General features: G+C 37.0%; 1 non-coding gene across 1 annotated transcript; it reads right to left on the bottom strand.

Moving 5' to 3' along the window:
* Window positions 1–10,261: 10,261 nt before the first annotated feature.
* On the bottom strand, window positions 10,262–10,335 carry TRNAS-GCU (transfer RNA serine (anticodon GCU)). The gene has a single exon. It is a non-coding gene; the product is annotated as a tRNA-Ser (tRNA).
* Window positions 10,336–22,549: the final 12,214 nt, after the last annotated feature.

Consider the following 22,549-nt stretch of genomic DNA (forward strand, 5'->3'; position numbering starts at 1 on the left):
TTAATCTACGGTTCGCGAACAGAATAGCCTGTGATTTACATACGTTTAGGTTAAGCCCAAATTGTTGAGACCAGGAAGAGATGGAATCAAGATCTTCGTTAAGACTATTAATGCTATCATTTAGTGCATCAGGACGGGTTGAAATATACAATTGAACGTCGTCTGCATATATTTGATATCTGCAGTGCTTAAATGATTTAGAAATTCCATTTATATAAATAAAGAAGAGTACTAGTAACTCATGTTGAAATAATTCTGTACCTACTCTATAAAAGAGTACCTTACGTACTGTAAATTCAATCTTCACTTCTGCCCGATCCGAAAAGATAAAATTACTCAGACATAGTATCTACTGTCTGTCCAAGTGGTCACGTCGCAGGGTCGTATAAAGGGGGGAAATCACGTGACAGTTAATTACTTAACGAGGCCCTTTTATTTAAGTTATTTTAAACAGTTGTATAATATTACGTAGACGTCCAATTCCTAACAGAAAATAATGTTCTCAGAAAACAGCTAAGACAGCCCTCTTTACAGAGAGGCGAATAGAAGCTAGTGGGGGAAACCAGGATATGACGTAGGCAAATGGACGACAGTATCTGTGCGAAAATGATTCAATAATGAAAGCTCTTTCGTCACTGGAAAAGGTGAACATATTTTTGGAACGTACTGTTTACTATGGGCGGCCGGGTAGCTCAGTTGGTAGAGCAACTGGCTACGGACTGGAAGGTCCGGGGTTCGATCCTAGGTGGTGACAGGATTTTTTCTCGTTGCCATACTTTCAGAACGGCCCCGAGGTTCACTCAGCCTCCTATAAAATTAAGTACCTACCGGGTCTTTCCCGGGGGTAAAAGGCGGTCAGAGCGAGGTGCCGACCACACCACCTCATTCTAGTGCCGAGGTCATGGAAAGCATGGGGCTCTACCTCCATGTCCCCCAAGTGCCTTCATGGCATGTTACGGGGATACCTTTACTTTTTTTTTTTTTACTGTTTACTATGTCTATAAGGCTACTATGACTGTAGGCCTATATACGGTCTTGGATCTGTGTGGAGGACGGTAGAACTTCGTTAGTAGAAGGGGTAGGAGTGAAGTACATTAAAAAACTCAGGTACAATAAAAATTGAAGTAAAAATAAAATGATTTTATTTTATTGGGTTATTTTACGACGCTGTATCAACATCTAGGTTATTTAGCGTCTGAATGAAATGAAGGTGATAATGCCGGTGAAATGAGTCCGGGGTCCAGCACCGAAAGTTACCCTGCATTTGCTCGTATTGGGTTGAGGGAAAACCCCGGAAAAAACCTCAACCAGGTAACCTGCCCAGACCGGGATTCGAACCCGGGCCACCTGGTTTCGCAGCCAGACGCGCTGACCGTTAGTCCACAGGTGTGGACAAATAAAATGATGTCCCTGTATATGCTACAATCGCAACTATCAAGAAACTTGTATGGCGGCCAATTCAAACAGGAGAGATCATTCTGCTGGACCCTGTGTATTAAGTCAACAAACAAACACATTTTCTAATTGAGTACTGCGTAATCAATTTTAAAATACATCCTTTACATTGCACAGAGCACCTATATCAAAACCTCTATATTGCTAAGACCATGATCACTTCAAATATGCAGCAACAGAAGCTTAAGTCATTCATAGATATAGATCGATATAGGAAGGAGCTCGAGTCTGAATAAGTCTGATGCAACACAACTCCCTCTCTGCGGGCTCTTATCAGCTTTCGAGTTATTCATAACAGCAGTCGACTTGCATGCTAGTAGCAGATCAAGATCAGACTCACAGCGCAAGTTGCTTCTGCAAGTAAGAACTTTAATATAACGCCTTAATGGAATAGCAACTATGTTACTTCAATGAGACGTTCCACTGTGCACGGTCTGTTACGGTTTATTAATCATTCATCGGAAAATCTAGCTCCTCAACTCTATTTAGACTGCAGTTCACGTTGTGAACTTTTTATTTCCTGTTTTAACAGTTTAACTTAAACACACTGATAAAAGTAGCAACTGTGAGAAGTGTATTTCACTGATCAATTTAACGAAATAGATTAAAGTACATTAACAAAGGAAAGGAAGTGTATTAAAGTTACATAAACTAAAATAAAAGAAACACAGATTGATGTAGGTGGACTGATGGGCCGACGGACGGGCAGGCTAACAGCCAGGCAGTCAGGAAAAAAGAAGGGTAGTGGGCGGTTACGCAAACAGAGAAGCTGGCAGCGGGCAGGCTGGTGGGCAGGTAGATATAGTCCGGGTCAGCTTATTTCATACCCGAAGGGTGAATCCTAACCATTTTTCCCCTAGTGCAGGCATGTCAGAAATCAGACTCTAAAGCCTTGGTTTTTCTGAACCAACGCATGCGACGTGCGACGTGCGAGGCCCGCATCGCACAAATTTGGACAACACGAGAGATAGTGAGTGGTTTCTATAGTTGCGAGGTACGCAGACCTCGCATCTCGCAGTTATAAGGTTCGTTCCAACAATCGGTTCATGGATTAGTTCATGTATGGTTCCTGTACCATCTTATGCGCATGCGCTAGTTGAGCCTCTGCTATGGCAGCGGTGGCGAAAATGTAATCGTGCGCTGTGTAACCTGCAACGTGCATAGCACCTGTGGAGGGAGGCGGACACCCGAGGGGGAAGTGAAGAAACTGTCTGACTTATTAACGGAGTTTCATTTTCACGAGGCTAAAAACTAATGTTTAGTACGTGTAACGAAGAAAGAAATGAACAATAAATGAACAATATCACAACCTAAAATTAACTGTCTTCAGAATGTCTCTGCAACAAAGTTTCAAAATCAGGAATTATGTCACTTACTGCCAGTCGTAGTTGATCACGAAGGTATTTGTCAGTCGTGATCTAAATTTGGTTTTTACTATTTTATTTGTTGAAAATAATTTTTTACAAACGTAAGTTGTAGTGAACATGGCTTCAACAGAGCAAACGAAAGAACGAAGCTTCGGAAATTTATTTTTTGGCAAAGATTTGAAAGTTCAACAATTGTCAAGTCCTTACATCTAGCTTTTATTTGACATCACATAGTAAATCAGTGAGTTCAAATTGAAGAGCTAACCGCATTATTCGTACATTTGCTGTAAAAGGGTCGACGTACAGAGATGATGATGATGATGATGATGATGATGATGATGATGATGGTGAAGGTAACAACAACAATAACACTTAACCTTTTAATGTTTCATCAGTAACATGTAGTATAATGCTGTTTTATGTTATACAACCGTAATACTTGTGAACAAATCATACATTTAATATACTCATCATATTGACAGCAAAAAAATGCGTCCTCCCATCCTACATGGAACTTTCGTACATGATTTCGAGAGAGACATATGCAAATACAAATGGAACGGAGTTTGACTCCAGTGAGTGAGAGGGTGGGGGTTGGCGGAGGTTAGAAGCACAGCTATCACTGCGAGCCACAATGTCTCGCGAGTCACGTTCTCGCCACGGCTGTGCTATGGGATTGAAACTGGACTGGACGCTGTTGGAACGCTTTCACGGATCGTTATGTACTAAATCCAGGGATGCTATAACTGTGATCATCTTTGCTAAGAACGGGATGCTTATTATTATCGTTTCGCAGCTAATTCTAATTGCAGAAAATAGAATTTCGATCATTTTCTATAAAAAAAATGACAAAAAATATGGAAGGCAAGAATTCCGATAATTCAATGTCTTGTACTGGGGGACTCTCATCTAAAATAGTACTTTATAAATTATTAATGTATGTACGTTATTTATTATACTTTTAATCAAAGCTGCATGTTGAAATTGTAATTAACTATTTCAATACCCAAACAATTTCCATTCCCTTTCTTTTTGGCGAAAATTAAAATTAAATCTCTAGTTTTATTATTCGTCTGCACTGTCAGTTTTCATCTTTAACCTCATTGATGTGAACAGTCGATCATGTCTTTCTTCAGTATTAAGGAGACGTTGGTGAGCTTATGCGCATGCGCGTCTCGCGTACTCTTCCGTACATGCCTCAATCCGCGGACTATTTCTGACCGTTCCGAACCCGTGTCAAACCCTTGTTGGAACGCTCGACTGCAGTACATGTTTCCGGTTCAGGACTGGTTCGGATTGTGTTGGAACGCTTTTTCTGTACTGCGCATGCTCACGATGGTTACGGACGGTTCCTGACTGTTGTTGGAACGAACCTATAGAAACCACTCACTATCTCTCGTGTAGTCCGGATTTGTGGGAGGCGGATCTCGCATCTCGCACGTCGCATGCGTCGGTTCAGAAAAACCGAAGCTTAAATGTGTAGTTATGTGCGCGGATCGCCGGTCTGTGTGGACTGCATCATTCAAGGGTTGCTCTTACCAGTTGTTAGCTGGAGGGGTGTACAATAATCTATTCTGCGCTTCTAGGGTTGGATTAAATAGGCATTTGGACATTACAAATACACTTAGCAGAAGAAAAAAACACGGTTATTATCAGTGTCTACATTTGACAATTGCAATACAAAAAACTTTTGTGCGAGATCGTGCGTATTTGCTTGTTTTCCGCACAGAACCAATACGGGGTAAGTGTGAAATACCACATTCAGTATTCCCAACGTAACACACATAACAATTTCCCTCTTCTTACCACTTATGCGCGACATTCATTTTACTGCTTTAGGCTTTTAACATATTATTTTTAGAGACGTTTAACATAGTAATAATTATAAATTGGAAACTTACCACTGCAATTTCACCTAAATTGCAATGTTAATTATAGCTTTTAAATATTTGCAAAAATTAAGTAAAGTCTACTACTCCACGAAACTTATTGCAAGTAACATTAAGGAAGCCGTGAAAAAATCAACAAGATTCCAATGCGGATGTTATTACTGCAATATGTTATATAAATAATATTGTTAAAATATTAAAATGAAAAATAAATCATTACATAACCTTACCGTTTGTTTTAAGTTCGCATTTATACACTGGGGGGGGGGGAAGACAAACGTATATCACGGCCTGCTGGAGTATAGTAAACACATAAAACATTTTATAGCAACAATGTTGAAGAAAGATATTTTGGTTTTCCGAAGTTGCCGTCATTAAACAGAAACCAACATGGAGATTTCATTGCAACTAATTAGAAATTCGTCTTTCAGGTATGCAACAAACGATCTTCGCACAAAATAATGTACGATACACGAGCGGTATGTTTGTTTTCATGTTCTCGGAAATTAAAAAAACTCAACTACGTTTCGCTTTTTCAATCTTTTCCTCGACCATGAAAACGTCAACATACCGCTCTTGTAACGTATATTACTATAAGCTTACTCAGTTATATTTGACAAAGTAGTGGTTTGCAAAGCATAATTTATTAAAATGATTTTTATATATGAGTAGTATTTGATGAAAAAGAATATTGCAGTATTTTCGAAACAACAAAAAACGAACACAGTATTTCATTTTATGTAGTAGGTACTAATTATTTTAAATAATAGACCCTATCCTTTCATTGTTCGTCAAGCATTATTATTTATTGGGACCATTGGTACACAAATGTTAAAGAAAATATACTCCCAATTAATTACATGCAGTAGGACATTATGAAGTTTTTACACTGAAATAATTTCCTTGCTGTATGCCAATATAAATTAACATTAATATTAATAAATGATATAAATTAAACTTAGAATTTAAATTCATATATAGTTTATTTAGAAAACGTTGACAGCAAGTAACGACAAGTTGGAAGCGTTACTGAAAGAAATTAAAAGTATAGTTCATAAGCTGTGAAGCCATGATATTGTATTTATGTCAGGTTTAAAGATTTATTAATATGAGTATATTAGCATACATAATATAATGACGTGAGACGGAAAATTTTCCATTATATATTTTTCCAGAAAATTTTTCAGCCTTGCAAATAGTTGCTTACAACCTCAAGAACCTTAATGTATTCCTCAGAATATTCTCATCACTTACCAGGTTATGAAATGAAAGTCGTAAGTCGTCTAATCTTTGATGGCTGTGTTAGTACTGACTCTAAAACAATGCCAATGCCAAGTTCCTTTTGCCGTGAGAGTACTGATTAACTTTACTAATCTGATCTAAACTGTCACAACACTATTACCTCGACATAGGCTCATCAAAACCTTTCATTTTAAAATAATTATTGTTGGCTGTTATATGATTTATAATTTCCCTTCTTCGTTATGTGTGAACTACTCACTTTATTTATCATAACTCGTTCACAGACAGCCAAATCAGCACCCGCACTGAAACTGAGTTACTGAAAGAAAAAGCTGATATGCTGTTGCAGGTCTGTATAGCCCTGTCGCGTTCCCCCCCAAGGCGATTCACTCCCTCCAGGTAGGGGAATAGAAAGTGCACATCGCACAGACACTACTGCACAATGTGCAAGGTTTTGACATGCCTGTGCTAGTGGATTGTGGTGATTTTCTAGTTTGCAGGTTGAATTTTCTTTTGCCAACTTCGTTTCGAATTTCGATACTGACAAATACTGCAAATGGTAGTGATTTTGTAACAGATATGTTGGCAGCTGAGACTAATATCGACAATATTTGTCGGTACTGGAGTTCCATGAAACTGTAGCAAGTACCCACGTAGGAGACATCCGGCCCATATCATTTTTCCACGACTGTTCCAAAAGTTAAGGGAAGAATGGCACGTGGTGCCAAATTACAATTCCATTTCCACACAACTATTTTTGCTTGTAACTTTCGACTCAGTCATTTCCGGACCAGTGTTTCTTATCTCAAATTGATACATGTGCCCTTCGCCATCATCCCTGAAAGTTTGTAACACCACCTCGGAAACACTCTGTATAAGTAGCAAATACATGGAATTCCAAAAATAAATATGGAGAAAAATGAAAATAATATTAAAAAATCATCAGTGGGGTACTCCTGTTACCCCCCTTGGTAGCAGAAGGAATAACCGCAATCAATTTTTAAATATCTGACTCTGCTTGTTACATCCTAATAAAACTGCAATACACGTAAGATACTGTATGTACGAGGCGCATGCAGAAAGTAAGTTTCCTGATTTTTTCTCCTTAAAAGTAAACGTAATTAGCCGTGTCAATTGCGCATGCGTAACAGATCTATGACGTATCAATCATATGCCAGCCGGACAGGTCCCGCCTGGTGCCAGTAGCGTGGCAGCAGTGGTCCGAAATGGAAGCTCTTATTCCTTCTCCCGCCGCCTACAAGGTTCGGTCGTTGATAAAGTTCTTTAATGCACAAAGCATTGCGCCAATTGAAATTCGCCTCTCTCTCTCTCTCTTTTTTTTTTTTTTTTGCACCTCAAGAAATTCCTGTCCTCCTGTGAGCGTTTTGGCAACGACGAAGAGCTGAAGACGTCTGTCACACGCTGGTTCCATTCACAGGCGGCAGAGTTCTACGACAGAGGGATACAAAAGTTGATCCCACGATACGACAAGTGTCTCAATTCTGATGGTGGCTATGTTGAAAAATAGCTGAAACATTGCTGTACCTGTTGCCAATAAATGTTTTCCTGAAAGTGTGTGTTCTTTTTTTTTTTTTTAATAGGGAAACTTACTTTCTGGATGCGCCTCGTAACTTCATTCGGTAAATATCACTCCATTCACTTAAGAAAACTCTTCAGTACTGTTATAGAAACGAGACTGTACCCCGTATCGCTATGTATCCTAACTCACGTCATGGTTATACTGATATCTTGTCTGCGAAGGAATTGTTCCATCTCTAGAGATCACGCACTGCATATGTTATCATCATATTGCAGTAGGTAAGTTTGTGAGCTTTGACATTACAATGCTCCCTGGAGTTTAGTCGAATAGTCTAATAATTGCTTGGGCTATTCAAAGACAATGAAAGTTTCAATTACCTGTAGTGGAGTGAGGGAGGAGAGAAAGGTTGTAAGGTGACATCATAGAGCCTACCCCAGGTGAGCAGTTCAGGGTTAAGTGTAAAAATAGGTTTGCTTAATGATTAATCGTACAGCGTCCTACCGGCAGGACAGGATGTCCTCATCGTCCTACCAAGTTCAAGTGATTATATAGGATTTCCTGTCCTGCTGAGAGAATGTCCACCTAGACCATTGACAAGAGAGTTTCTTTCTCTATTAGCGCAAAAAAAGCTGGTACAACATATTTTTGCTGAGATATGGCGGATTCTTTCAGTAACGGTGCGCGAGTTTTCGCTAAAGCATTTTTTTTTTATGAAGATGAAAATAACACTTGGAGTAAGTCTGTTTTTGGTGATACATGGTCTGAAAGTGTTTGTGAAAGAAATGTATCGAAGGTACGTGGGAAACTTGTTAAAATAAAATGGAATACTGAAAACAGAATAACGTGGATTCGTGCCTCAGACATTACTAATATAGCCAACAATGGCACTTCTATTAACTTCAATAATTCTTCGAAGTCTGACAAGAAAGAATAAGAATCCAGAGAAAATATTATATTGTTTGCTCCAGAATCAGGAAGATACAACAAAAAGCTAGTTACATTTATGTTGCTTGTGGCCCAAGAGCAGTTATGAGTAGTCTCAAACTAAACGTGACTGTTTTTCATTTCACATTCAGAATGGAATTCCTGCATAATTCATTAAAGTTAGTATTCATGGGACCTAGTCAAATCATATAAATGACATTTTAAAATTATTTACTTTCAAATTTCTTTAAATAATCTCGAGTAATATGTGTCCTTGTATTCTATTTCACAAGCAAGTATTAAAAACAATATGTTAAAAAAATTAAATAAGAAAATGTTATGATTCACACGAGTGTACATTATTTACTTTCCTGATATGTATTGAATAAAACTGTATTTATTCAGTTCTCATCCTAATGTTACAAATAAAACTAATGTAAATTGTATTGAAAATAATAAATAAAATTATTAATTTGCTACTTTTCTCTTTCTATTTACAAAGTCAATAAAACTAATGTAAACTGTATTGAAAATAAATAAATAAATAAGTAAATAAATAAATAAAATACAAAATAAACAATACGTCCTTCTGGCAGGACAAGGGATACTACCTGCAGGACCTATAACTTGCGTACTGCCGGTAGGACGTTACAGAAATACGTCCTGCTAGAAGGACAGCATATGGGAAATATTGTTTAAGAATCTGTCCTACCGGAAGGACAACTTGCTATGTACAAAAGTCCTGGAAGCGCTTCGGGAAGGACATGACTCTGTACGATTAACCATTAAGTGTAATCTGTAAATTGCCTTGGAAAACGTTTCTCTCTATGTGCACTGTCAATACGTTAGTCTCCCTATTTCATGAGTGCAGAGAAACTAATAAGATTATTCATCTGGTGACAGGTGAAGTCGATCATTGCTGATAAATACGAGTATATTGTGAGGTCAGAGCCTAGTCAGTCTTCAGAAACAAGTAAGAGAACATGAATAAAGCAATTTGATCGGTTATGTAATTTTCCTTTATTCTTAGACTTGTAGCTATTTCTATAAGAAAAATAGGAAGCTCATTTTAAGGGGACTAGGTAGTGATTCGGGGTCAAAAATCCGATTTTTTATTATCTGCTTAAAAATTACAAAACTTGCTCTTTAAAATAATATTTTATTATGGGGGTATCTCTACAGATAAGCCCTTTAAATTGTCTCTTTAAATTTGGCGGCGTATATAATTCATACATATTTTTCCTTCTTTTAATGCAGTTTTCCGTACGTTAATATATTTCAAACTTAATTGCATTTTTCTCTAAAACTACTGAATCAATTTACATTAAATCTCTACAGTATTTTTTGCAGCCAGTGTTCTACAAAGTAGACCTATGGTTTTATGAATATCACACACGAGGAAAAAACTATACGTATTGAAAGAATGGCAAAACTGGTTAATAAAAGTTCAATAATTTTTCTGTTTCAATAAGGGTGAAATATTTATACAAATCTGGCTTTCAGGTAGTAGCTCCCTGTAAAGCAGGTTAGAATAATTTCAAGGAAAAATTGTTCCGGGGCCAGTTATCGATCCCGGGACCCTTCGCTTAGCGCGCGAACGCTCTACCGACTGAGCTACTCCAGGAACTATACACGACACCGTCACAATTTTTCCTTTTATATCCACACAACTCACATGAGCTGACAAGATTCCAGAACTCAACTGTGAGTGCACACAATTACTGTGTGACTTTAAATTGTGGCTTTCTGTTAACGTACCTCCAGTAACAAATGTATTATACAAATCTGGCTTTCAGGTAGTAGCTCCCTGTAAAGCAGGTTTGAATAATTTCAAGGAAAAATTGTTCCGGGGCCGGGTATCGATCCCGGGACCCTTCGCTTAGCGCGCGAACGCTCTACCGGCTGAGCTACCCCAGGAACTATACACGAAAAATTGTGACGGTGTCGTGTACAGTTTTTGGGGTAGCTCAGTCGGTAGAGCGTTCGCGCGCTAAGTGAAATATTCAACTAAATTTTGCTTTAGAATTTACAATATACATTACTTGATAAGCTAAAAAAAATACAAGGTATATGAGTGAAAATTGCAGCAAGTAATGTGCACCTGAGATTTGAGGTACATTTAGCAAAGTGGAAAAACAGGTTATCAGTTAGGGCCCTTCTTTTGCACTTGGATAAGCAACTAATTAGTTGTCTTTTATACCACTGAATTCAGAATCGTTGATTGTATAACCATGGAAATTTTTATTCTTCGCTGTACTCTAAAAGCCCAAAAATATTGTACTAAACGTTTTTACTGATTTTCTTTAATTCCACAGACATCACTACCCACTCCCCTTAAACCATAGACATATTTGTTCAAAATTTCTTAAATATACTGTATGATCTCCTTAGAATTTGTATGTTTGTGATTATATTTTCAGTTTGAAACCAATAAAAATTATTTTATTTTTTTTTTTTCGAAATTACTCTACCAGTAAGAGAAAGTCCGTTTCCTGTATAAAAGTATGGGTGTCCGACTTCATCCCGAATGGATAGATTAAATCAGACACGATATATAACTTTTAAATTAACTTTAAACTAAAGAATTTCCTATAGTAGAAGATTATCAAATTACCTTTCGTCTCGTTTCTCTTATCTATACTCTAACCACGATGTAAATGCCAGATCACTTATCTGTGGCGCGTTAAGTAAACCTCTTCATAGAACATCTCGTTATTCATCATCTTTTACAGTATCCACCCCGCGACAATGGAATTCCCTGTCACAAAGTATTAGGGGCTGCAAGACAATAAACACTTTTAAAAACAGCTTAAAAGATAACCTTCTTAGCATTTCACTCCAATCATACTGACTTAAACTATCACTGTCTACATTGTTACTCCTTCCTTTAGACATGCATACTGATAGCGCTATATTTTCAAAATTGTCTCATAATAATAATAATAATAATAATAATAATAATAATAATAATAATAATAGCCTAATGTGTCCCTTGAAGGGCAAAGGCCTCCTGCTAGAGGGTAGCTCTGTTTCACTAACGCGGTGAGCTACTCCGCGTTAGGTTGTGTCTAGTGTTTCTTTGTCTGGTTGGAGTTGATTTCGCTGTCACTTTGATTAATTTGATTTCACTAACACTTTGATTATATTGAATGCACTATCACTGAGTCAACTTGGGATGTTGTTTGTGGCTGGCACTATCTTCATTTGTAGTCGACTTCCAATTGTTCTCCATGTTCCCCTGCTTCTTGCAATTCTGTACCATTGCTGACCTGCATGTGTTGTGTAGAAGTCTGCCCACCTCTTCCTTGCTCTGCCTCTGTGCCGGTCTCCTGTGTGCTGGTCCCACATGGTGGCTCTGTATGTCCATCTTTCGTCTTTCATCCGCGCGATGTGGCCTCCCCACTTCCACTTCAATTTGCTTGCTCTTTGTGTGACGTTTGTTGTTGATGCCATTTGGGACAGCGACTCATTGAAAATTCTCTCATAGTTATTCCCAATATATTTCGTTAATAATCTCTTTCTATTATGTAACATTATTTGAAATATATTAACAGTCTATGTATTTTAGCTAAATTCTGCTACATAGTTTGTATTTCAGTGTTTAATTAATAGTTCATAGTATTTTGTTGTTTAATTCGTAAATAACTCTTGTATACATGTAACTCTTATCTAAATCAAATTGTTGAATTCTTTATATTTTTTTTATTTTAGTAGGTTATTTTACGACGCTTTATCAACATCTTTGGTTATTTAGCGTCTGAATGAGATGAAGGTGATAATGCTGGTGAAATGAGTCCGGGGTCCAGCACTGAAAGTTACCCAGCATTTGCTCGTATTGGGTTGAGGAAAAACCCCGGAAAAGACCTCAACTAGGTAACTTGCCCCGACCGGGAATCGAACCCGGGCCACCTGGTTTAGCGGCCAGACGCGCTGACCTGAATTCTTTGTAAGTTCATACATATGTATGTATACTTTTTTCTGGTTAAGTGGAAGAGAAGGCCTTACGGCCTTAACTCTGCCAGCTAAAATAAATCATTATTATTATCGTGTAATTAAAATTTGTTCATAAGAGTGAATTTCACACGCTATTTATAAGTAATAGGAGCTTCTGACAGTCTACGTTAGCTAATATTGAACCGCGGAAGAACTTTTGGTGTCAGTACTTTGTCGCACACTCTGAAATGACTTTTCTATGTGGCATACAGATGCGGAATCTTCACAAAGAAAAACTAGGAATATTGAGAAGAGAATTCAGTCCGGTGGGAGATAACAAACCGAATAAGCCAAGGGGAAGATGGATAAAAAAGCGCCTGAAACAAAAAGAAGAGACGAACTAAAAAAAAATGTATGATGGAAAGCTGAGAAGGGAAAAGAATCATGAATTCAGAGTTGTTCACAACTCTCTATTTCCCATTTGCAACGGGTAAAATAAAAAAGAATTCTGAGATGAGAAAAGAAATTTTGTTTGCATGATGGAATAAAAGAGAGGGATATTTTCTTTTTGTCCTGATAAGATTACGACTCGTCCATTACATAACAACAACGTCGACCACAAAACAAGAAACTTGTTGAGTCATGGGAAAAGATTGTGAGGGTCGGGTTGTCTTAACGTGTACATATATACGGGGTGTTCGTAATAAAAATGTAAACTACGTCGTTAAGAATTCTAACAAGAAACAATCTGAAGTAAGTTTAATTTCTCATACAAGTACCCAAGGCATTTAAGCTACAAAAATGTTTAATAATACAGGGACATCATTTTATTTTTACTTCAATTTTTATTGTACCTGAGTTCTTGAATGTACTTCACTCCCACCCCTTCTACTAATGAAGTTCCAACTGTTCTCCAAACAGAATCAAGGCTGCATATAGTAAACAGCACTGAGTTAGTGAGTATAGTACGTTCCAGAAATATGTTCGCGTTTTCCAGTGACGAAAGAGCTTTCAATATTGAATCATATTTTCGCACAGATACTGTTGTCCGTTTGCCTACGTCGCATCCCGATTTCCCCCACCTGCTTCTGCACGCCCCTCTGTAAAAGCTTGGGCTATCTTAGCTCTTTTCTGAAAACATTAATTTCTGTTAGGAATTGGACGTTTACGTAATATTATACAAATGTTTAAAATAACTTAAATAAAAGGGCCTCGTTAAGTAATTAACTGTCACGTGATTTCCCCCTTTCTACGATCCTGCGGCATAACCACTTGGACGGACAGTAGATAGCATGTCTGAGTAATTTTATTTGTGCGGGTCGGGCAGAAGTGAAGATTGAATTTACAGTACGTAAGGTACTCTTTTATAGAGTAGGTACAGAATTATTTCAACATGGGTTACTAGTACGAAGGACGAAACTGGGAATTTGAAGTAGATGCAATAGTCTATAGTGCGATAATATGCACAAAAGAACTTAAGCCTGTATCGAAATGAACGGCCACCATTTTCAAAAATGTGTTTAATATCCATATTATGATTATTTTTCAATTTAACTTCATTCTCTAAATTGTACGCTAATGTGCTGTAGACAGTATAATATACACTGCATAATGAATACCTTCGCATGGATAACTCAGTTCGTGAGTAAAAACACTAAATGTTAATACAGTACTGCATTTTGATTAAACAAAAACCTAATGAAATTTATCGAAATCAAAATCGCGATATTTCCTATTTTACGTAAATGGATGAAGTACTTTTCTTCCCTCCTATACCTAGTAAAGTGATTTGCTTGTGTTTTACGCCAGTATCATCGAACTCCAGCCGAGGAAGGGGGTAGCGAACGGTGTTTCCGGTTCTCTAAAGGTATAGCCAGGTTAATATTAAAAATGTTAGTAAAAATAAAATGATATCCCTGTACACTTAAGGCCGGTTTATAGAAGTTGGATATCTTTTATCCTCATATTAAATATAAAAATTACTGTAAAAGTGTTTCTACTAACCCAAAATAACTTTATCCTTTGGTAAATTATTGGATAAATTATCCAGTCACTGATGGTTGGATAACTATTCAACATGGCGAACATAAAGCAGCTGTTAGGCAAAGTACCATGTAGATTTTGTGTTTCTTTTTTCCGTATAGGTATTTTCTTAGATATTCCGATGAAATTATATACATAGTTAAAAGAATAAATAATGTGGAGCCGACAGATAACATTTCGAGAGAGATGCGAAATGTAATTATTTCATTTTTTATGATTTCATTTTAAGTTCCTAGTTGGTTATGTACTTCTACCATACATTCCATATATTTTTTCTTACGTAACACCTGGAATCATGTTCAAAAGTGAAGTTTTTATTTTGGTATCGTTTGTCAAAAACTACAGTCCTCAATATTTTAGAAAGAACTGAATCTAATATTGGTTTCAAATACTAATTGGAGATGATTTACAAATTCACAAAACAACAGTATGTAGAATTACAAAAAGAATTTAATGTTTAATTGCAGATGTGACCAATGAATACGTTATAATGTCCACAGGAGATGAAGGTAAGACCATCTTTAATGAATTTCATGAGATTTCTGGCTCCAAATATCATAGACTGTATTGATGGTATTCACACTAGGATACAGTCAAATGACTCTGAAAACAGATATTCAAGTCCATATAACAACAAGGAATTGAAATGAATTTCATGAACAATTTCTGTATATGATTTTAATTTGAATATTAATTGACTACCAAAGTATTACTTATTCATTTCACCAGAATAAATTAAAAAAAGTAGATTTACAATAATCATACTTACTTACTCATTGACTTTTAAGGGACCCGGAGGTTCATTGCCGCCCTCGCATAAGCCCGCCATGGGTCGCTATCCTGAGCAAGATTAATCCAGTCTCCATCATCATATCCCACTTCCCTCAAATACATTTTAATATTATCTTCCCATCTACGTCTCGGCCTCCCCAAAGGTCTTTTTCCCTCCGGCTTCCCACTAACACTCTATATGCTTTTCTGGATTCGCCCATACGTGCGACATGCCCTGCCATCTCAAACGTCTGGATTTAACGTTCCTAATTATGACAGGTGAGGAATATAATGCGTGCAGCTCTACGTTGTGTAACTTTCTCCATTCTCCTGTAACTTCATCCCTCTTAGCCCCAAATATTTTCCTAAGCACCTTATTCTCAAACAACCTTAACCTATGTTCCTCTCTCAAAGTGAGAGTCCAAGTTTCACAACCATAAACAACAACCAGTAATATAACTGTTTTATAAATTCTAACGTCCAGATTTTTTGACAACAGACTGGATGATAAGAGCTTCTCAACCGAAAAATAACACGCAATTCCCATATTTATTCTGCGTTTAATTTCCTCCCGAGTGTCATTTATATTTGTTACTGTTGCTCCAAGATATTTGAAATTTTCCACCTCTTCAAAGCATAAATCTCCAATTTTTATATTTCCATTTCGTACAATTTTCTGATCACGAAACATATCATATACTTTGTCTTTTCGGGATTTACTTCCAAACCTATCTCTTTACTTTCTTCCAGTAAAATTCCCGTGTTTTCCCTAATCGTTTGTGTATTTTCTCCTAACATATTCACGTCATCCGCATAGATAAGAAGCTGATGTAACCCGTTCAATTACAAACCCTCTCTATTATCCTGGACTTTCCTAAAGGCATACTCTAGAGCAAAGTTAAAAGGTAAAGGTGAGAGTGCATCTCCTTGCTTTAGCCAACAGTGAATTGGAAATGCATCTGACAGAAACTGACCTATACGAACTCTGCTGTACGTCTCACTAAGACACATTTTAATTAATCGAACTAGTTCTTTGGGAATACCAAATTCAATAAGAATATCATATAAAACTTCTCTCTTAACTGAGTCATAATAATAATAATAATAATAATAATAATAATAATAATAATAATAATAATAATAATAATAATAATAATAATAATAATAATACCAATTAATTTTATCAAAAATTATTTTTTATCAGAATGGATAAAACCTTGTACGATATACTTATCGTAACTTCATATTACAATACTCGACTGGTTATCAAACTTGTATTGTAATATGAAACGTTACGATACTCATATCGTAAATAATTATTACAAGTTGGTTTCAGTCAATAAACTTATCTGTATCTTCAGTTTCAGTATGTTTACAAGTTACAGGTAAGTAATTGACTGAAGCCAGCCAGTAAACTTCCTGAAATTGAAAATAGTATAAATTTGGAAAACTGAAACCTTTGTTACAGTATGGAAACAACTTATACAGTAATTTTGGAATGTCTTGTGACGCTGGTAATTTTTATTTGGAAAAATAAAACCTCGTTTTCAAATAGAAAGGACGCTTAATTTTATAAACTGTATGTATGTATGTATTTATTCACACTGCAATGGGTATATACCTGGTGGCAGTGGTAACTAATTACACTCAATAATGACAATAATAAACTTATTAATTAAAGATACATTTAATAATACTAATAACTAATAATAATAATAATAATAATAATAATAATAATAATAATAATAATAACAGGGAATATCCTAAATGAAGCACGATCACTTAAAATAACATTTAAAATAAATCTAATTTGTATCTTAAACCTAAGTTCGAACTAAAACCCACGAGTATGATATGTTCATATCTGCACAAGTACCTTTCAACATTACACTCATTTCGCTGTCAACTCACTCACTGCACTGGAACTACGACACATTTCACTGATTCTATCCTGATTTCACTAACACTTCAAAAACATTTCACTGTTCAAATACTTTGCACTGCCACTATAAACTATAAAGCTTCACTGACAGGAACACGTTTCACTTACACAACACACTTCACTCACACAACACACTTCACTGACACAACATAATTCTTCACTGATACAACACTTCAATAACAAATATCATTTACACCCTTTAGATACTGTGTATAATTGCCGTCTATTAGTAAAGTCCTTAAGCCTATTTTCAAATACATTTTTGGTTGTTGGTAAAGCCTTTAGTAAGTCTGCAGGTAAAGCATTCCAGTCCCTGATAGTACTTACTTACTTACAAATGGCTTTTAAGGAACCCGAAGGTTCATTGCCGCCCTCACATAAGCCCGCCATCGGTTCCTATCCTGTGCAAGATTAAGCCAGTCTCTATCATCATACCCCACCTCCCTCAAATCCATTTTAATATTATCCTCCCATCTACGTCTCGGCCTCCCTAAAGGTCTTTTTCCCTCCGGTCTCCCAACTAACACTCTATATGCATTTCTGGATTCGCCCATACGTGCTACATGCCCTGCCCATCTCAAACGTCTGGATTTCAAGTTCCTAATTATGTCAGGTGAAGAATTCAATGCGTGCAGTTCTGTGTTGTGTAACTTTCTCCATTCTCCTGTAACTTCATCCCGCTTAGCCCCAAATATTTTCCTAAGCACCTTATTCTCAAACACCCTTAACCTATGTTCCTCTCTCAGAGTGAGAGTCCAAGTTTCACAGCCATATAGAAGAACCGGTAATATAACTGTTTTATAAATTCTAACTTTCAGATTTTTGGACAGCAGACTGGATGATAAGAGCTTCTCAACCGAATAATAACACGCATTTCCCATATTTATTCTGCGTTTAATTTCCTCCCGAGTGTCATTTATATTTGTTACTGTTGCTCCAAGATATTTGAATTTTTCCACCTCTTCGAAGGATAAATCTCCAATATTTATATTTCCATTTCGTACAATATTCCCGTCACGAGACATAATCATATACTTTGTCTTTTCGGGATTTACTTCCAAACCGATCGCTTTACTTGCTTCAAGTAAAATTTCCGTGTTTTCCCTAACCGTTTGTGTATTTTCTCCTAACATATTCACGTCATCTGCATAGACAAGAAGCTGATGTAGCCCATTCAATTCCAAACCCTGCCTGTTATCCTGAACTTTCCTAATGGCATATTCTAAAGCGAAGTTAAAAAGTAAAGGTGATAGTGCATCTCCCTGCTTTAGCCCGCAGTGAATTGGAAAAGGATCAGATAGAAACTGACCTATACGGACTCTGCTGTATGTTTCACTGAGACAAGTCCCTGATAGTACGATTGAGAAAAGAAAACTTTCCAGTGTCCGTCCTCTGTCTTCTTTCCCTCAATTTATATGAGTGGTCGTTCCTTGAAGAGTAATTTGTCGGCTGCAAACTATTTTTTTATTTCGCTCCAATAGATAACATTATCTAATCACCCTGAGAGAAATTTTAAATTTGTGAAATGAAATCTTATTCCCTTTTGGCCAATGACATTTCATTTATTAATTTGTTTATTGTTCATTATAGCATTAGCACTGGCCCTCGCTGTCGTTCTTCGACAAGTGTTTGTTCATGTCGAATCAATCTCGAGCGTCGCTGCATCGCATGGTCGGTTATCAGCAGCGAACATGGGCTGTGGTTAGAATTGAAAATGCACAGCGCACACAAATGCACTTGTAATTTATTTGTGACCGAGACTGAATACAATTCCCATCGGTTCATCAATTACAGCACTGCATACTGCAGTTACTAGATTGTCTCCAAACCATATTCAACTACACCAATTTCGTCCCATTCTCGCTCGTTATTATATATTTAATCTACCAAATGGATTTCAAATGTTAAGCACATTATACTTTTCCATTATTACTACCCGATTCACTCGTTTCATTTGGTTGGTCACTTATCTTTACTGTGTTAATTGTTTTATTTATCACAGACAATAACGAACTTGTCAGCAAAAGCCAAACTCTCTACCAAGGACTTATGTCTAGGACTATTACTTAGTTTTATACATCTTGATTACACAACTTTTAACACTATATCTTACTTACTTACTTACTGGCTTTTAAGGAACCCGGAGGTTCATTGCCACCCTCACATAAGCCCGCCATTGGTCCCTATCCTGAACAAGATTAATCCATTCTCTATCATCATATCCCACCTCCCTCAAATCCATTTTAATATTATCTTCCCATCTACGTCTCGGCCTCCCTAAAGGTCTTTTTTCCTCCGGCCTCCCAACTAACACTCTATATGCATTTCTGGATTCGCCAATACGTACTACATGCCCTGCCCATCTCAAAGTTCTGGATTTAATGTTCCTAATTATGTCAGGTGAAGAATACAATCCGTGCAGTTCTGTGTAGTGTAACTTTCTCCATTCTCCTCTAACTTCATCCCTCCTACCCCCAAATATTTTCCTAAGAACCTTATTCTCAAACACCCTTAATCTGTGTTCCTCTCTCAAAGTGAGAGTTCAAGTTTCACAACCCTAAAGAACAACTGTTAATATAACTGTTTTATAAATTCTAACTTTCAGATTTTTTGACAGCAGACTGAATGATAAAAGCTTCTCAACCGAATAATAACAGGCATTTCCCATATTTATTCTGTGTTTAATTTCCTCCCGAGTATCATTTATATTTGTTACTGTTGCTCCAAGATATTTGAACTTCTCCCCCTCTTCGAAAGAAAAATTTCCAATTTTTATATTTCCATTTCGTACAATATTCCCGTCACGAGTCATAAACATAATTATACTTTGTCTTTTCGGGATTTATTTCCAAACATCTATCACTTCGGAATATGTATTATATGTCTTGCTCGTGTTAAATTCTACCATACTTGGTTATCATGTTTCGGCCTGTTATGGGCCTTCTTCAGAACTGGTGTTCCTTGTTTTGGCGCCTTTTGTTTTGCTTCCTGTGGAGGTGTGTTTATGTGAAGTCACAGAGTGTGTGTGTTCTGAAATTGAGTTGTATATTAAGAATTTCATTTGGATGTGTCTGTATATTTCGTATTGTTCTAGAGTGTTTAGTTTCTGGCCTTTTGGTTGGGTGCGTAGAATTTCCATGTCTGTGTTGATGTCTCTGTAGGTGTGGCTAGCTTAGTTTTACTTATGGCTTTTAAGGAACCCAGAGGTTCATTGCCGCCCTCACCTAAGCCCGCCGTCGGTCCCTATCCTTAGCAAGATTGATCCAGTCTCTACAATCATATCCCACCTCCCTCAAATCCATTTTAATGTCTAAGCCTATAGAAATATAAATGATTGACAAAAGTAACAAGCATATATTCTCATGGAGGCAGATACAAAAACTTATTCTTTTCTTCCACCATGTTAAGAATGACAAAACAAGTACTTATATAAATTTTAGCCATTCGAGCGCAATTACGAGGCCTTTCCAGAAAGTACTTGTAAGTTTTCCTGGGACCGTTTACAGAAAGAAAACACAATTTCATGGAACTATTAATTGGAAATATACAGCAATAATTGTTGAGCCATTTTTAATTTTTCATCATATTCCCCACCGGAATTGAGACATTTGTCATACCGTGGGAAAACAGAGAGGTGTAGACCGCTGTCAAACGCTGGTTCCGATCTCAGGCGGTAGACATCTACGACACAGGGATACAAAACTTGATCTCATGGTATGACAAATATCTCAATTCCATATTTCATGTATCACAATCTGACGTTGAAAATAGTCGGAAAGCCACCGGAGTAGCTCAGTTGGCAGAGGTGTTTACCTCCCGATTCGGAGCTGGACTCGGGCGTGGGTTTGATTCCCGTTTGGGCTCATTACTTGGTGAGCCGTGCTCGCCGGCTCATTCAGCGAAGTCGGTCCATATTCATCAACGCCATCTTTTTCAAACGGCATTTCTTCCATATCCATTACGTCATAGGTGCATGGGTAAACGAGAAGGGAAAAATAAAGTCTTCGTGACTTTTGAAACTGCAAATTCTTTACGGTATCATTAAACATGCTTTGCGATCGTCATTTGTTTACCGCATAGGTAGTGAACTGAAAAAGGCAGCTCCGTTCAAATGTTTTGGTGACGCTAACATAAATGGAATAGAATTTTAGTAAGTCAATTAATATTTTATAGGATGATTATGTCTCGTGACGAGAATATTGTACGAAATGGAAATATAAAAAATTGGAAATTTATCTTATGAAGAGGTGGAGAAGTTCAAATATCTTGGAGCAACAGTAACAAATATAAATGACACTCGGGAGGAAATTAAACACAGAATAAATATGGGAAATGTCTGTTATTATTCGGTTAAGAAGCTTTTATCATCTAGTCTGCTGTCAAAAAATCTGGAAGTTAGAATTTATAAAACAGTTATATTACCGGTTGTTCTTTGTGGTTGTGAAACTTGGACTCTCACTTTGAGAGAGGAACATAGGTTAAAGGTGTTTGCGAATAAGGTGCTTAGGAAAATATTTGGGGCTAAGAGGGATGAAGTTACAGGAGAATGGAGGAAGTTACACAACACAGAACTGCACGCATTGTATTCTTCACCTGACATAATTAGGGACATTAAATCCAGATGTTTGAGATGGGCAGGGCATGTAGCACGCATGGGCGAATCCAGAAATGCATATAGAGTGTTAGTTGGGAGGCCGGAGGTAAAAAGACCTTTAGGGAGGCCGAGACGTAGATGGGAAGATAATATTAAAATGGATTTGAGGGAAGTGGGATATGATGATAGAGAATGGATTAATCTAGCTCAGGATAGGGACCGATGGCGGGCTTATGTGAGAGCGGCAATGAACCTCCGGGTTCTTTAAAAGCCAGTAAGTAAGTAAGTGAGTAAGTAAGTAAGTGTTAGAATACATTATTTTTTCTAATCTTTATATACTTTGTTCTTATCGTATAACAGTGAACTAAATCCCACTCGAGTTTTGATTTTCTCTATTATAAATCAAAACCTCTAGTGCGATCACTGTTGATAGTTTTCTTCAATATCTACACATAAATGTCACACTGAGACGCAGATAGTTCAAAAAGAGATGGTATATGTTACAGACTTGTAGTCTCGTTAGTTCTCCTCCGCTGCCCACAGTAACACCCAGAGCCAATTCAGGCTCCATTACCTGGAAACGACAATATTATAAAATGTCGCTTTCTTTTAAAGCAGCATAAATCATAGGAATTTGATTTGTGGGTTATCTCACACTTTCGCAGACCTACGCAAAGGCAAGAATTGAAAGATATATTAAGAAATGAAGTGTGTTCCTTCTGGAATATTCCATACGCCGTAAACCCGCGGTGAAGTGTATTGCTGCAGCTTCTAGATGAAGGAGGAGGACGACTGAAGCTTTTCGCAGTTCATTCTCCAGAGGTTCACGCACGTTTTCTTGATATCCAA

This window comes from Periplaneta americana, chromosome 11, assembly GCF_040183065.1.
Source record: "Periplaneta americana isolate PAMFEO1 chromosome 11, P.americana_PAMFEO1_priV1, whole genome shotgun sequence".
Taxonomy (NCBI): domain Eukaryota; kingdom Metazoa; phylum Arthropoda; class Insecta; order Blattodea; family Blattidae; genus Periplaneta; species Periplaneta americana.